The sequence below is a fragment of the Protopterus annectens genome, chromosome 3.part1, assembly GCF_019279795.1.
Source record: "Protopterus annectens isolate FY-2018-M chromosome 3.part1, PAN1.0, whole genome shotgun sequence".
Lineage (NCBI taxonomy): Eukaryota > Metazoa > Chordata > Ceratodontiformes > Protopteridae > Protopterus > Protopterus annectens.
In genome coordinates this window covers 1,246,862,781-1,246,879,222 of record NC_056732.1, presented here as the reverse complement: position 1 = coordinate 1,246,879,222, position 16,442 = coordinate 1,246,862,781, and the positions used below count along the sequence as shown (strand labels likewise).

Genomic DNA, 16,442 nt, shown 5'->3' with positions numbered 1-16,442 from the left:
GTGCATTGTACTCAATAATGGGTCTGATGAGGGAAGAGTAGAGGGGCACCATTACATCCATAGATCTTGATGCGAATCCTTTTGTGATCAGATGGGTCACATAGAAGGATTTTCTAACCACTTTGGCAACATGGTTATCAAAGGAAAGCTGACTATCTACTTGGGTCCCTAGATCCCTTATTTCTTCTTCAGATTTCGGGGATTACCTCCTATGTTGTAGTTTGCGAGGTACTCTGTTTTTTCCAAAGGGGATTACTACGCATTTTTTTGCATTTAGCTTGAGACCATGGCTTTGACACCATGCATCGGTCTCATTTAAGCCCTTCTGGAGGATCTCCATGTCGGCCGGAGACTCTATTATAGCACCCAGTTTACAGTCGTCCGCAAACTTAGTCAGCCACAGCCCTTCCGTGCTTGCCTGTACTTCTGAGAAGTATATGCCAAACAGGAGGGGCCCCAGGACAGAGCCCTGAGGCACACCACTCATTACTGGTCTGGATTCGGACATAGATCCCGCTACTCTTACTTTATGGGATCTGTCTGAGAGCCAGTTTGCCATCCATCTTGTGACGTAAGGGTTTATGCCCAGGCTGGTGAGCTTATCAATAATACCTGAATGGGGAATGGTGTCAAATGCTTTAGCAAGGTCAAGGTAAGCCGTGTGTACCTCCTTTCCCTTATCCATAGCCTGAGTAACTGTCTCAAAGAAATCCACCAGGTTCAGGAGGCATGATCTGCCCTTGATGAAGCCGAACTGTGTGGGGTCCAGTGACTGGAGGTTCCCAATCTCTCCATTTATGAGTTCCATAATGATTCGCTCCATAGCCTTACAGATCAGACTGGTCAGGCTTATTGGTCGGTAGTTCCCAGGGTCAGTTGTGGCCCCACCCATGTGTAGCAGGACCACCGTTGCTCTAAAGTCTATATATCTGTCTTACCTCACTTTCTCACAAAAGATGGGTTCAGTTAACATCCATAGCTAACAGAACCCATGCTTGTGACCTCTGAAAAAAAAGCAACATTCCTTTCAGAACTTTCACTGGGGGCATACTATAATATGATGTGACTTTGAATGTACCAAGGAATACTAGTACTTGCACTGCTGCAGACCTATACAGTCCTACATCTGCAGTAAGGAAAAAAATCTAGAAGCTACATTGTAAGTTACTGTAAATAAATGAATTCCCCACTAGGACTCAAAACTTGAATTTGTTGGGTATTTGCTTTTATCATGTCAATACCACAGTTTTAAAATATTGCTTTATGAATATTTTCTAATTTCGTCTTCGTGGCATAAAAATAAACAAAGTTTACAGGGCAGTTTGTTTTATCACAGCAATATCACAGTTTGATTTTAAAATATTTTTTTAAAATGTGTAGAAAATGCTTCATTAGGCAAACAGTTGAACAAAATTTACTGGACAGTTCCTTTTATCACATTAGTTCCACATTTGGTTTTATAAATGTTATTTTAAAAATAAATTTTACTTCTGGTTGGTTGTTTTCAATAAGAGTGCCTTGATCTGCACAAGTAGTGCATTATTATCTTTTCAGTTATATTTTGTTAACAAGGTCATAATAAGACCAAAACACGTGTTTATATCTAATGGAACCTTTGTTGTAAGCTTGAGTGCATTATTAGAGGTTCATGTATTAATTGTGAGTTTTTGAGTTAACATTCTGAAATATTACTATTTTTTCTACAATTATGTATGTACTTACTGTGATACTAGATAAAAGAATGTTGATTGTAAATTTTTTGTATTTTTCCAAGGCCTTCCTGGAGCTGTCGTATAAGTTTCTAATGTACCACTTTTATTTTCATTTTTCTTTTTGTTAAGATGCTGTTTCAGTACTCTGGACCTAATTGATTTCCTTTCTTTTGTGTAAAAGAAGGACAGTATCTAAGTAGTATATAACACTAGAAATCTGCACACATCTCGTGCAAGTAACATGTAATGGATTTGCCATAAAGATAGAACAATAGTGTACTGAAAACAAAAGGCAGCTTCCCAGGAGCTCAGAAGTCTTTATATTTGAAAGCATTTTCCTTAAAATGAACTGAACGAGCTCTAACTTTTAAGCATCTGCTGTATTCTGCATGCATGCTTTCTCCATGCAAACCAAAGACACACTGAGCAGTCAAGTCTCAGCCCTGGGAGAGTGTTGACATCACATCAGACATCTGTGATTGGCTATGCGGAGTGCTGATGCCATCCAGTGGCACCAATCATGCTAGAAGGCAAGCAGGCAGTTGATAGCCAGTGATTTTGGAATTGTTAGAGTGGATTAGGCAAGGATAAGTGTGTTGAGAGAGACAGTAGCAAGGAGTAGCACTGAGTCTAGCTAGTGCGTGTCAGCATGGGAAATCAAAGCTGTATTTAGCAGTTCTCAAAGATGTTTTAAGCAGCAAGAGAGTCCTAGACATATAATGAAAAGATGAGTAGAAAACGCAGCATAAAGGATTATTACTTTTCAGTGAATGACTTTTGTTTTGAATGAATTTTGTTTTGTTCACCATTATTTCCTAAGAAGTGTTTAGATTTCTGTTCATTGGAATTATTTGGATGGAGGTTAGGCAGCACAGAAGGCATTCATCACTCGTGGGATGCTGATGTGTAAACAGATTTGGGTGAAATCGGGAAGACCTCGTGGATAATAAGTGCCCATAACAACAATGCAGCACATCCCCACTTGCAACTGGATTTGAAACTGTTATGAGGGAATTGTCCTCTTTCTGCTACCTGCCTCTTCTTAATTCAGGTAGGTGGTTTTGCCTATTATGAAGTGCTGGAAAACTTATCATAATGTTATCATCAAAATGGAGCTCTAAGGGTTAATTAGAAATAAACATTATGGTGATTTATATTTCTCATGATTTCTGTATAGCTGTTTGGTGAACTTCACTAGCATCCAGAGATATAAAGTCCGAGAGTAGGATTACAGACTTTCCTTATACTCTGCTAAAATAGCAAATAGCTGTTACACACAGTAATGACTATTTCGACACATTAGAAATGCAAAGCACTTTTTTAGTATATATATTTTTGTTAGATTTTTGAGACATGACAAATAATGAATAAATGCCTCATTTTAAAGTATAACCTAGAAATATGGGATTGTTAAGTGACTTTTTCAGACTCTAAGCAGCTTCCAAGTAGAGAAGTTGCTAATGGAATTCTATCTGACATCTTTGACTTTGTGGTTCAGTAATTTAACTTCTGCCTCCAGTTCACATATTACTGATATACTGTGATTTCCTTTAAATTAAGGCAGCAGTTTGAATACAACAGGTGAAAAGCAGAGGCTGAAACTGGGATGTGTTGTCATTTATTTATATGCATGAGGAATGAGTCGAAGGATACTACTAATTATAAGTTTTGATTGTTCCTACATGAAAATAAACAGCTTATGACAGACCACGACAGCAACAGTCAAAGTACATACACTGTAGACTTACAAGAAAAGCAAAATGGAACTAAATTACTTCTCCTAAAAATCCGTGCAGAAGAGTCTATATTAAATGCTAATGATGGGACAGTAAAGTCTATGGTGTTATATCTTCCTAAAAAAAAGTAATTTGATAGAATTCTGTTTTGAAAATTTTCTCTCTCTCTCTCTTTCTCACACACTGTCTCTCTCTCTCCCCCTCTCCCCCTCCCTCTCACACTCTACCCCTTGATGTTTAAATGATGCATGAATAGACCAGAGAATATGGGAGTGTTTAAACTTTTAGCAGCCCATCAGGCAAAGGCTGAATCTCTTTCATTATGAAAAGCAGATTTTAATTATAGTTACTTTCTGCTTAACACTGGGTGTGGGAGTACTTAATTAATACACCAGTATGTCAAGTAGAATGTGGTCTGAACTACTAGATATTCTGTATAGTAAATGTACGTCACTAGAACGAATGTGAAAATGCATTTTGAAACTTAACTGCTGTACGATATCAACCACTAAGAGCCTGTATATCAAACAGGATATGCACAACGTCAGTGCTGAAATGCCCAGATCTAGTTAGAATGTTTTCTTGATATTTGAAAGAAGGAATTTGTATAACATAGAGGCTTATGATTGGATCTATGATTCTAACCATGTTTTTCTCTCAAGGTGAATCTTGGCATTCATGTAGAGAACACACAAAAATGGATTATGATCAGCGAGACCCAATCATAACACTTTGTAGTGCATGGAGTCTTATGAACTCTATGTGCTACCTGTTACAAAAAACATAAAAGCTGAAATGTCTTACCAGTTTTGAAGTCCAGTAAAGCACTTAAGAGTTTATTTACATAGACAGCAACTAAGGAAAAAGTCAGGGACAGTTTTAAATACCGCCCCAATTTAAATTACTGACTTACAAACTGGCATCTGTAACCCTTTGTGGATGTATGAGGAAAGATATTCAGGGACAACTGAGAGAGAAGGAACATCCCTTCCCTGATTCTGGACCATAGCAGTGCATAGGGGGTACACCTTTGAAAGTACTGTTATAGTTGGGTCTCACACTACATTAGCACATAAGCAGAATATTATTTAACCTTTGTTTTAATTTAACCATGGGGCTGCATGCACTATATGTAGTTTGCAAGCAATTTAAAAAGTATTGAATGACATAAAGGTAGAGACTCAGGTGCTTCCATGTGGGAAATAAAAGGCATATCACATTCATTTTTTCTTCAGGTTTCTCATTTGTCTTTTTACCTACATCTGTGCATATGCTGTGCAGTTGTATGAGATCTTGTGATACTCACCCTTTATAAGTCTATTGAATAGTCATGTGTTCATCAACATTTCTGAATGTTTATAGACCACAGTGATTTGAAATGCACAAGGACTTTAACTACACCTTAGATATTAGTGCTGGCCTCTATGGTGGCAGGTTAGAAGGTGCAGGAACACACGGCACCTTTGAAAAGTCTTGGGATGTGTTTCTGGTTTCTTAAACAAATGGCCCACTATTCTTTGAAAACATATCCCAAGTCACTCCAAAACCAGACACTTAAGACATAGTAGGTCTGCCATTTTAACAAAAAGTTTAAGAATCCTAGCTTCAAAACTAATCCAACCTCAGCAGTCCAACCAACACATCTGCAGAGCATACTTAGCAGACTATGCATTTTTTTATGCTATTATGATACTCACAGTAGACATCACCAGTGTTCTTAAGCTATGAATAGAATTTATATACCTATATATGTTTTAAGTATTGCAACCAAATGCTTCCTCTGTCCCTTACATGCAGTCAGGGACAATGACATATGCTGTCATAAACAATAATTGTCTCATTTCTGTATAAATGCATATCTATATTTATAATTACCATTGGTTGTCTTATGTTAATCTGCAAAAGGTCCATAATAGGTAAAACAAACATTTATCTCCCCAGGACTTTGCAGGAACGGGGCAATACCTTAACCAGATTAATCTGTTCCACAAGAACAAACAAATAAAGTAAAACACTTTATTTATTCTTCCCATAGCAGTGGTTACTTATCCCTGTAGTTCAAACACTGCTGTGCATTTCCTTACCTAGAATTATTTAACATTCTTCTGCTATACATGACCAGGCACTCTGTCAATGAACAATATTTTTCACATTCACACTCTCCTGTCAGGTTGCAACCAGTGCTTGTTTAAACAGCATCACTTTTTTTTCAGAATCCAATAATAGTTTATTTTATATTATATGATTACAGACAGAAATATATTTCTACCAGTGAAATGCATTCATTAGGTTAAATAGTTGTTGTTGTGTGTAGTTTTACCCATATCCCTTCCTCTTCCATTTCTCGCCCTGTTTCCCACAGACGTGATACTTTGCAACATGCAGTCCAGCTTTGTGTGCTGGAATCAACCATACATTTCTCTCCTATCGCCCAGATAATGAAGGTGCTTTATAGTTGCAGCAAACTTTCAAAATGAGCAACTTATTTGTCTTTATAGCGGGTTAACATTTGAAGAGCACAGCATTGTTAACTGCAAGTCTGCCAGCCCCCTCCCTGATATGTTCTGTGCTCACCCCGCCATCCTTAAGTTACAGAATGACAGCAAATGGTGGCAGTGGCTGTGAAAACCTGAGAACTCTACCCACAGATGCAAATATGTCTATATCTCGATCTATCCATCTAATATGCCTCTCTCTCTCTCTCTTTTTTAATTAATGCCCACGCATGCTTCCTTACATAATAAAGTTATCTAATTGTGATTTTTGTAATCTCATCACAAAATTCCCCCTTTCTGCAAAGGAAAGCAGTTGGCCATTGAGGAATGAACTTTCAGAGTTACCTCCTTCACTCCTGTACTAACTGGATGATAGTTGAAGCAGAGCGATTGAATGTCATCATTGTGGTAATGTTGCACTGGTTAGTGTTTTGACCTCACAGCAAGAAGTTATTCAGTTTGATTCTCAGCTGGGGTGTCTTCTGTGCAGAGTCTGCATGTTCTCCCTGTGTTCGCTTGAGTTTCCTCCAGGTGCTGTGGTTTCCTCCCACATTCTAAAGACATGCAGTAGTTGGATTTGGTACAGTAAATTGGCTATAGGTGTGAGTATTCAGGCGAGTGTGTGGTATGGAAGAACAGTTGTGGCAGGTATAGCCACTAAGCAGTGTGAACCTTGGCTCTAGATGATTCACTGTTGAAGTAATACCCTGACCACATATACAAACATGGGAAAATGGAGTTGTGGATGGATGGATGGATTGTGGTAATGGAATGAAAGTGTGCTGAAAAGCATTAGTTGACAATGAAGACATAAAAATGCTATGGTTATCCCATAGTATGACGTTTTACTGAAAGGTCATATTGTGTCAGTTACTCAGAAATAACTTAACATATATCACCATTTACACAAATATTACACTGCAGATATCTCCCACACATCATCTGCAGCTAACAATGTGTGATATTAGCATCCTGTATGTGATGTACATCAGGGAGTCAAACTGTCTTGATAACGGTCCATACTATAGGCCAGTCACAGTTAATGTTAATTAGGAGAAAGCATTGAGGGAGGAGTAAAGCTGCTCAGTACACTGTGTAAAAATAGAATTCTCCCTTCAAAAAAATTCTGAACCATGACTGCTGCTTCCTATATATTACATGAGTAACTGAAGCTGCTTATTTCAACACACCCAGATCCCCCCATAACTCGACGGTTTCTGGCCATTAATACTGCTCAGTTATTCTCATCACTCTTTTCAGCAAACTCCCTCTGTTCTATGCGTAACTTTGTTGAGATAAGCAGCAGGCTTGTGCTTCAGATAAGTATCACAATCTTTTGTGGGTTATCCTTTTTGTCAGATTTATTTGTAACTTGACTGTATTAGAGTTTGCTGGGGTTTTTAAATTTTTTTTTTGTACATGCTTGGGTAATCCTACTTTGATTTTTGTAAAATAATACATAGTTGAAAGTTATGTGATCAAAAATGAATAGTCAGCAGCTTTTTCTGCATGCAGTGCACACGATGCCCACCTGTGGCTCAGGAGTGTCTAGAATTTTACACTAGTGGTACATGCTGTATGGATGTAAATAGTACCGCTTCTTCCTTACATCCGAGTGATGCCTCCAGGTGCATCTGCAGTTAACTCCTACTGATGCCTAGGCGTCAGCTATTGCTTGTTCATATTTGTATCAATAATTTCAAAACCATGTTATGTACAAGGTGTTAAAAGATTTCATCTTAAAGCTTAAACAATGGCAAACTCAACTGAATTAATATTTGACCTCTGTTTGATGCAGCTAAAGAGATATTAACTGTTGTTTGTATGATATTAATTTACATAGATATAATTTTCACATTTTTCTAAATATCTCAACAACAAATACCACAGACAGAACTCCTTAGCCTCATATGAAAGCTCTCAGCAAGATGAATAAAATGCTGCTGACATATGAAGTTTGCCAAACAAGCTAGGTTGTCCCGGGTCATCTTCATGGGGGGGTTAGGTTAATATTAGGGGGAGTTAAGTGGGTTGGGGAGGTGAAAGGGTTAAGTGGAGGCAGGGATGGTTGGGAGGAAATGAGATAATGATGGGGAGGGGCTTAAGAGGTTTAGTCTAGTGTAGTTGGGTTAAGCAATCACATTTTGGTGTGAACTTGCTACCCACCCACCCTCCCTCTTTTTGTTGGTGGGGAGTAGGGTTATTTATCAGTGGGGGTAGGCAGAGAAGAGGGATAGGACTGCTCTCTTCTGTTCCCCCTCTGATGTCTGGATGTTCATTTCATGGATCTGGGGGAAGGAAATGAGTAGTTAGAGGAAGCTTGCTGAATAGATAAGCAAGCTGAGGTAAGGATGGTGCTTATTTGGTGGAAGGCAATTCAATGGATGGTGTATGAAGTGAGTTGGGATGCTGCTTTATAAGTAAAGTAAGCGAGCAGAGGTATGGACGCTGCTTACTGGGGAAGGGTGAGTAGGTATGCTGCCCTGATTAACATTACAAGGATGTTATGCTGTATTTAGAATCAATTATATCATGAATAGTTGTAATTAATAAAGTTGGTGATCAAAGCTATGTTATGGAAATTTAATAAAGGTCGTCAAATGTCATTTGGTGTGATGTGTGTTATTGAAGGGGACCGGGACAACGAGTAGTTGCTAACATATTTTGATTTGTTTACAAAATATTACAAATGTAATAGTTACTGTGTTTACTGTGAATTATAACATTTGGTTTAAGACCTAGAACCTGAAGAATACTACCACTGTAAAAATAGTTTGTGCTGAAGAGTTTGCCATTAATACTTCTTTCATAAGTCCCATGGTTTCAGAGATATGAACATTTGTTTGAAATGTGAGGACATAATTTGATTCTGTCAGAAGCTTAAGCTCTGCCCTTTGGAAGTTACAGTGCAAACTTCCTGATCACCATTGGAGTGAATGAGTTAAGGGAGACTGTTTCTGTAGTAATCTGACTTGGTGTAGTCAGCCTCCTCACACAGGAATGTTTGCCTTTCTAACATCCTGCAGAACAGAACAGCATGTGTACTGTTTTTGGAACAGAGCTTTTCCTTTTACTGTCCAGCTCTTGCCAATGGTAGTTTCCATTCGGCTCAGTTTTACTCTTACCTGTATAGATTAGTTCTGTCACTCAGGCTAATTGAAGGTGGCTTTACAAGAGGCTGTTATCTGTCTGTTATCATTTTACTGACATACCAAATTTTAAAATGAAGTAATCAAATATCTGAGTTCTGAACTCTGTATTTAGATATACATCTCATTAAATGATATTTATTAATTTCTGTTTACTTGTTAACTCATTCAAGCCTATAGTGCCTTTTTGTATACTTTTAGTTTACACCAGTAGCTAGCTCCCTGTGGTGTCCAGATCTTTCTGGGACTGGCTTCATTTACTAAATGACTTACCAGCTAATAATAGTCAATATTAGAAAGTGCAAGGGCTCATTAACAAAACTACACAAAGGTTGTTAATCTAGGATTTATTGCATTAGAAAAATTAATCACTGTTCATCACTAATTTATATTTTCATATTTATGTTCATATTTTCATAATTAAGAGCTCTGCATGTTATTAAGGGTTATGGCGTGATATGCCATGGTGGGAAATGGAAAAAAAAATAATTGTCGGTGTCTTTTTAAATCGCACTATATCTGATTATTGTTAGCTGTTTGACAGTAATTATGAAAATAAACAATATTTCCATATGTACTTAATACTTCAAATAACAAGTGAGTAGAAGCCGCTGTGGTGCAGTGTTAGCATTGTCGCCTCACAGCAAGAGGTTCTCCCGTTCGATTCTCGGCTGGAGCGCCTTCATTGTGGAGTCTGCATGTCCTCCCCGCGGTCGAGTGGCGTTCAAAAGACATGCGTGAATGGGCATACCTTCGTTGAAGGTTGGGTGTCGGGCTGGCACCTCGGCACCGTAAAAATCAACTGCCAATCATAAGCAGACTGGAGTGCCACTGTGGCAACCCCTAACTGGGAAAAGCTGAAAGAAAAACGACAACTTCAAAAAACAAGTGACTTACAAACTGTTGCATGACATCAGGTAAAACCTTAGATGTTGCTGAAGAAAACCCTTTGAAATTTGCACTGTAAGTTACACATCTTAAGAAATATTCAGTGTTATTTATTCTGTTAATTATACGATTAAGCGTATGTTTTCATATTTCTGTAAATATCTCAATAAATATGCACTGAGAGAGGAATTTCTTGTCATTAGGAAGCTTCTATTTCGTTGACAAAATGTTCTAACAATATATGGTTATACAGTTTCTAATATACGATAAATTGTAAAAGTTTAGCAAAAATATTTTGGTTTTGTTTGCATTATAAGGTATTACAGTATTTATGGAAAGACTATGAATGGACTGACTATTATAATTGCAAAGAATACTTCTTATCTGTAACATTGCAATTTGTACAGTTTTAATAGCTTTTACTGTCTTTAAAATGTTTACTTTTGTTTATCTTATCCTTTTTTTTTTCAGAAAATGTTCTGGAATGTTAGATGTATGTAGGCTGTAAGAGGTGTGACATTCCACACCACTTAGGATAAATGAACTGGTTCAATGGCATGAGTGAATGCAATATATATATATATATATATAGATAGATATATAGATAGATATATATATAAAATGCATATTATTGTGGGTGTGTGTGTGTGTGTGTGTGTGTGTGTGTGTGTGCTCAAGTGCTTGTGCTGCAGTGTGTTCATGTGTGTTTCAACTTGTGCACATCATTCAGTGTATGCTTGTTTGTGTGTGAATAAATATGTATGTATGTATATGTGGGGATGTACAGTGGAGCAGTGGTTAGCAGTGCTACCTTACAGTGCTTGTTTCTTTAGTGTGTTTCTTTGATGGGGTGCCATTTCTGCAAAGTCTGCCTTGTTTTCCTGTATCTGCATGGGTTAGGTGCTGTGCTTTCCTCCCACATCCCAAATATTTGTAAATGAATTTAGTGACTCTTTGAACTGCCCATGACTGTGACAGTGTGTGTGCATGTATGTGCATGCATGTGCGTGCGTGTGTGTGTGCGTGCGTGCATGTGTATGCATGTGCATGTGCGTGTGTGTGTATGTGTATGAGTGTGCATGCGCACATGTACATGTGTGTGCGCGCGTGTACGTGTGCATGCATGTGTGTGCGCGTGTGCCTGTGTGTGTGTGTGTGTGTGTGTGTGTGTGTGTGTGTGTGTGTGTGTATACATATGTGTGCAAATGCACAATAGTGTTGAGGTATATGCATCCCAGGGGGTTGGTGCCCATTCAGGATGAGTTTATCTGCCTTGTTCCCAGTAAGTGCTAGGATAGGCTCTAGTTATTCAACAACCCAACAGTCAGGGAATGAAAGAATATGTGTATATGTGTATTTTTTCATTTATTCTCTATGTATTCAAACAAGTAAGTGAAGTGGTCATTTTCAGACTATTTTCTCCTCACTTAATCCACAAGTGCAATGGAATTTCGAACATGAATGTGGACTGTTTAGTGTAAGCAATCAACCAGCATGCTTTTTAGAGGTGAGGGAAACTGGAGTACCCTGAGAAAAAAACAAGGAGGAGGAGAGCATTTATCAGTCTTCTGAGAGCATACCAAATTAAAAACTGGTCTCTGGTTGTGAGGCAGCGATCATGCCACTAAGCCACCATGCCGCATTAAAGATCTTAGAAGGACCTACCTAGTGGAATGTAATAAAAACATGTCTTTGATCAGGAGTATAAATAGTTGTTGTTACTCACTGTCTTAACCTCTTATTCATAAAGAATTTATGAACTCTAATCACAGCATCAGCAGTACTGCAGTGGTGGTGCTGCAGTAGCGTTGTCGCCTCACAGTAAGACGTTGTCCTGTTCAATTCTCAGCTAGAGCATCTTCTGTGTGGAGACATGCGTGAATGGGTGTACCTTCGTTGAAGGTTGTGCATCAGGGCCAGCAACTCGGCACGTAAAAATCTACTGCCAATCATTGGTGGACCGGAGTTCCGCTGTTCTTTTGTTTATCTTATCCTTTTTTTTTCAGAAAATGTTCTGGAATGTTAGATGTATGTAGGCTGTTAGAGGTGTGACATTCCACACCACTTAGGATAAATGAACTGGTTCAATGGCATGAGTGAATGCAATATATATATATATATATATATATATATATATATATATATATATATATATATATATATATATATATATAAAATGCATATTATTGTGGGTGTGTGTGTGTGCTCAAGTGCTTGTGCTGCAGTGTGTTCATGTGTGTTTCAACTTGTGCACATCATTCAGTGTATGCTTGTTTGTGTGTGAATAAATATGTATGTATGTATATGTGGGGATGTACAGTGGAGCAGTGGTTAGCAGTGCTACCTTACAGTGCTTGTTTCTTTAGTGTGTTTCTTTGATGGGGTGCCATTTGTGCAAAGTCTGCCTTGTTTTCCTGTATCTGCATGGGTTAGGTGCTGTGCTTTCCTCCCACATCCCAAATATTTGTAAATGAATTTAGTGACTCTTTGAACTGCCCATGACTGTGACAGTGTGTGTGCATGTATGTGCATGCATGTGCGTGCGTGTGTGTGTGTGTGTGCGTGTGCATGCGTGCATGTGTATGTGTGTGCGTGTGTGTGTATGTGTACGAGTGTGCACGTGTACGTGTGTGCGCGCGTGCACGTGTGCATGCATGTGTGTGTGTGTGCGCGTGTACGTGTGCGTGTGTGCGTGTGTGTGTGTATACATGTGTGTGTGTGTGTGTGTGTGTGTGTGTGTGTGTGTACCCACATATGTATGCAAATGCACAATAGTGTTGAGGTATATGCATCCCAGGGGGTTGGTGCCAATTCAGGATGAGTTTAACTGCCTTGTTCCCAGTAAGTGCTAGGATAGGCTCCAGTTGTTCAACAACCCAACAGTCAGGGAATGAAAGAATATGTGTATATGTGTATTTTTTCATTTATTCTCTATGTATTCAAACAGGTAAGTGAAGTGGTCATTTTCAGACTATTTTCTCCTCACTTAATGCACAAGTGCAATGGAATTTCGAACATGAATGTGGACTGTTTAGTGTAAGCAATCAACCAGCATGCTTTTTAGAGGTGAAGGAAACTGGAGTACCCTGAGAAAAAACAAGGAGGAGGAGAGCATTTCTCAGTCTTCTGAGAGCATACCAAATTAAAAACTGGTCTCTGGTTGTGAGGCAGCGATCATGCCACTAAGCCACCATGCCGCATTAAAGATCTTAGGAGGACCTACCTAGTGGAATGTAATAAAAACATGTCTTTGATCAGGAGTATAAATAGTTGTTGTTACGCACTGTCTTAACCTCCTATTCTTAAAGAATTTATGAACTCTAATCACAGCATCAGCAGTACTGCAGTGGTGGTGCTGCAGTAGCGTTGTCGCCTCACAGTAAGACTTTGTCCTGTTCAATTCTCAACTAGAGCGTCTTCTGTGTGGAGACATGTGTGAATGGGTGTACCTTCATTGAAGGTTGTGTGTCAGGGCCGGCAACTCGTCACGTAAAAATCTACTGCCAATCATTAGTGGACCAGAGTTCCGCTTTGTTGACCCCTAACCGGGAAAAGCCGAAAGACACAACAACCACAGCATCAGCAGTATCTGCACACTCTGCCTGAATTTGGCACTGCCCTTAAAAAGCCTTTAATGTACCATATTTATGCTGAAAAAAAAAGCAAATTTTCACATATTCCACACCTAGAATTCACAGATGCATACACAATACAACTCATTCCACTTGATGCATACACTAAAAAAAAAAAAAAAAAAAAAAACACACACACACACACATATATATGTGTGTGTGTGTGTGTACATGTTAAAATGCCAGGTTTTTGTGATATAAAAAAATGAGACCGCAATAAATCATCTCAAAATTTTTCCCACCTTTAATGTGACCTATAACCTGTACAATTCAATAAAAAAAAAATATAAAAAATAAAACGTACAATAAGCTGGTTGCATAAGTGTGCACACCCTTAAACTAATACTTTGTTGAAGCACCTTTTGATTTAATTACAGCATTCAGTCTTCTTGGGTACACACCTGCCATAAATTAAAGAGATTCTGTTTAACCCCAAATAAAGTTCAGCTGTCCTAGTAGGATTTTCCTGATATTTATTCAGTTGCCACAGCAAAAGCAATGGTTAGCACAGAGCTTACAAAACATCAAAGGGATCTCATTGTTGAAAGGTATCAGTCAAGAGAAGGGTACAAAAAAATTTCCACAGCATTGGATACACCATGAAACACAGTGAAGACAGTCATCAAAAAGTGGAGAAAATATGGGACAACGGTGATGTTGCAAAGAAATGGACATCCCTCCAAAACTGATGAAAAGACAAGATGAAAACTGGTCAGGGAGGCTGCCACTAAACCTACAGCAACACTGAAGGAGCTGCAGGAATTTCTGGCAAGTACTGGTTGTGTACTACATGTGACAACAATCTCCTGTATTCTCTATATGTCTGGACTGTGGGGTAGAGTTGCAAGACAGAAGCCTTTTCTTACACAGAAAAACATCCAGGCCCAGCTAAAATTTGCAAAACAATACATCAAGTCTCCCAAAAGCATGAGGGAAAATGTAAACAAGTTCAAAAGGAAAAATGCTCATGCCAAAACCAATATAAAGAAAAAAAAGAGCACTGGATAGCTGTTTCCACCACGATTATAGTTTATTATTGCACAGCAAGCCACAGCACAAAAAACAGGATTAACGCTGACACACAACCAGTTCGTTTTCGTCTCACCACTTCATCAGATAAAACAAACCCCACACCTTCCTCTTATATACCCTTACCAAAGAACAATTAAACAATTAATTAAAAATAAAACCCTTAGTTCATTTAACCCTTCAGTTACCTAATTACAGTATTACATGTGTAAAAAGTTCCTAACATTCACTTTGTAATATTAAAATACATACAAATACAACCAGTAAATGTTTTAAATATTTTAAATAAATATGTAATGTAAATAATATATTTGAAATATATAAATTATTTACATAAGCTATACTATGGTAGTGGTGCTGCAGTAGCGTTGTCGCCTCACAGTATGACGTTGTCCTATTCAATTCTCAGCTAGAGCGTTTTCTGTGTGGAGACATGCGTGAATGGGTGTACCTTCGTTGAAGGTTGTGCGTCAGAGCTGGCAACTCAACACGTAAAAATCTATTGCCAGTCATTAGCGGACGGGAGTTCTGCTGTGGTGACCCCTTACCAGGAAAAGCCGAAAGACACAGCAGCATAAATTATTTACATAAATAAATGGATGCAAACATATTGTTAAAAATATTAAAATGTTAAAAATGGATGCAGCATGTGACTAAAACACAGGGGTATAATATATAAGTCTAAAGCTTAGCTGCTCTTAACTTCAAGATATGGGCGAGGGAGATCATCTCATTCATGCCTGGCCACTTACTGGCTTCTAACACCAGTTGCCAGTACACCTCTCTGTATTCCAACTTAGTCTCCCACGGTCTACCCCTTTTATCCATAGGCACATCATCCACCACAAAAAATGTAAAAAAAGCAGCTTCACATGTCTGGGTATGTTTGTATAAGGCATTTTTAATGTAACCCCTCTTAATATAATAAAGGTTTTCATATATACTTCTCTTTAAACACCTTTCAGTTTTACCTATGTAAAATGCCACACAATTCCTGCACATCGCAATGTAGACAAGGCCTTTACTATCACAATTGTAATGTGACTTAGATCGTATATATTTGCCCCTGCTACTAATAAATATTTCTGAAACATTAGATATAAAAGGACACTGTTGGCATGCTCCACACTTGAAAGCCCCAACCTTCTTGTTGACTAACTTCCCATGTTTATTCTCTAAAAGGTCCTTGACCTTTCTAACTTTCCTATAAATAAATTTCAGAGGAACATCAAATCTTAAGTTCATATCCAATAACTTGGAAAACGTATCCGATTCCTTTTGAACTAAATCCCTAATAATATAGGGATCCCCATTGTAATCTGAAATAAAGGCATTTCCATATTCACCATCTACACTGATATCAGCATTCTCCTTTTCTACTGTGACTGAATCTTTTGAACATAAAATAGGTGCAAATCTGTCATTTCTATACAAAAGCAATCCTGAAATCCACGTATTAACAATTCCAGATACCCTCTTTCTAAAAACATTTGTTTCACCCCCCACCCCCCAATGTGGGGGGCTGTGACCCCCACACCCCCCTAACTATATATATCAACTCCAGGGTCGCACAACATTGGGGAGGGGGGCAAATCCCTGTTAAGTGCCTTGAATACTGGTTGTCGACCAAATGAACTGTCGACCAAATGAATGTCGATCAAATGGTCTGTCAATCTTATGAAGTAGGCCCATATATATATATGTATGGATTCACTTTATATCCTCAAAATACTGAAGTATTGAAATTAACTATTTCAAAGCTATAAAGTCGAATTTTTGAAATCACGGAAACCCAGAACTG

At 38.3% G+C, this 16,442-nt stretch overlaps 1 protein-coding gene across 1 annotated transcript in view; it reads left to right on the top strand.

The window, feature by feature from the left end:
* The first annotated feature begins 2,298 nt into the window (after window positions 1–2,298).
* The window catches only part of LRRC24 (leucine rich repeat containing 24), a 4,153,240-nt gene continuing 4,139,096 nt past the window's right edge, over window positions 2,299–16,442 (top strand). Inside the window, exon 1 of the mRNA XM_044067308.1 lies at window positions 2,299–2,763. The gene's annotated coding sequence lies outside the window, so the exon portion shown is untranslated. The remainder of the gene's footprint in view (window positions 2,764–16,442) is intronic.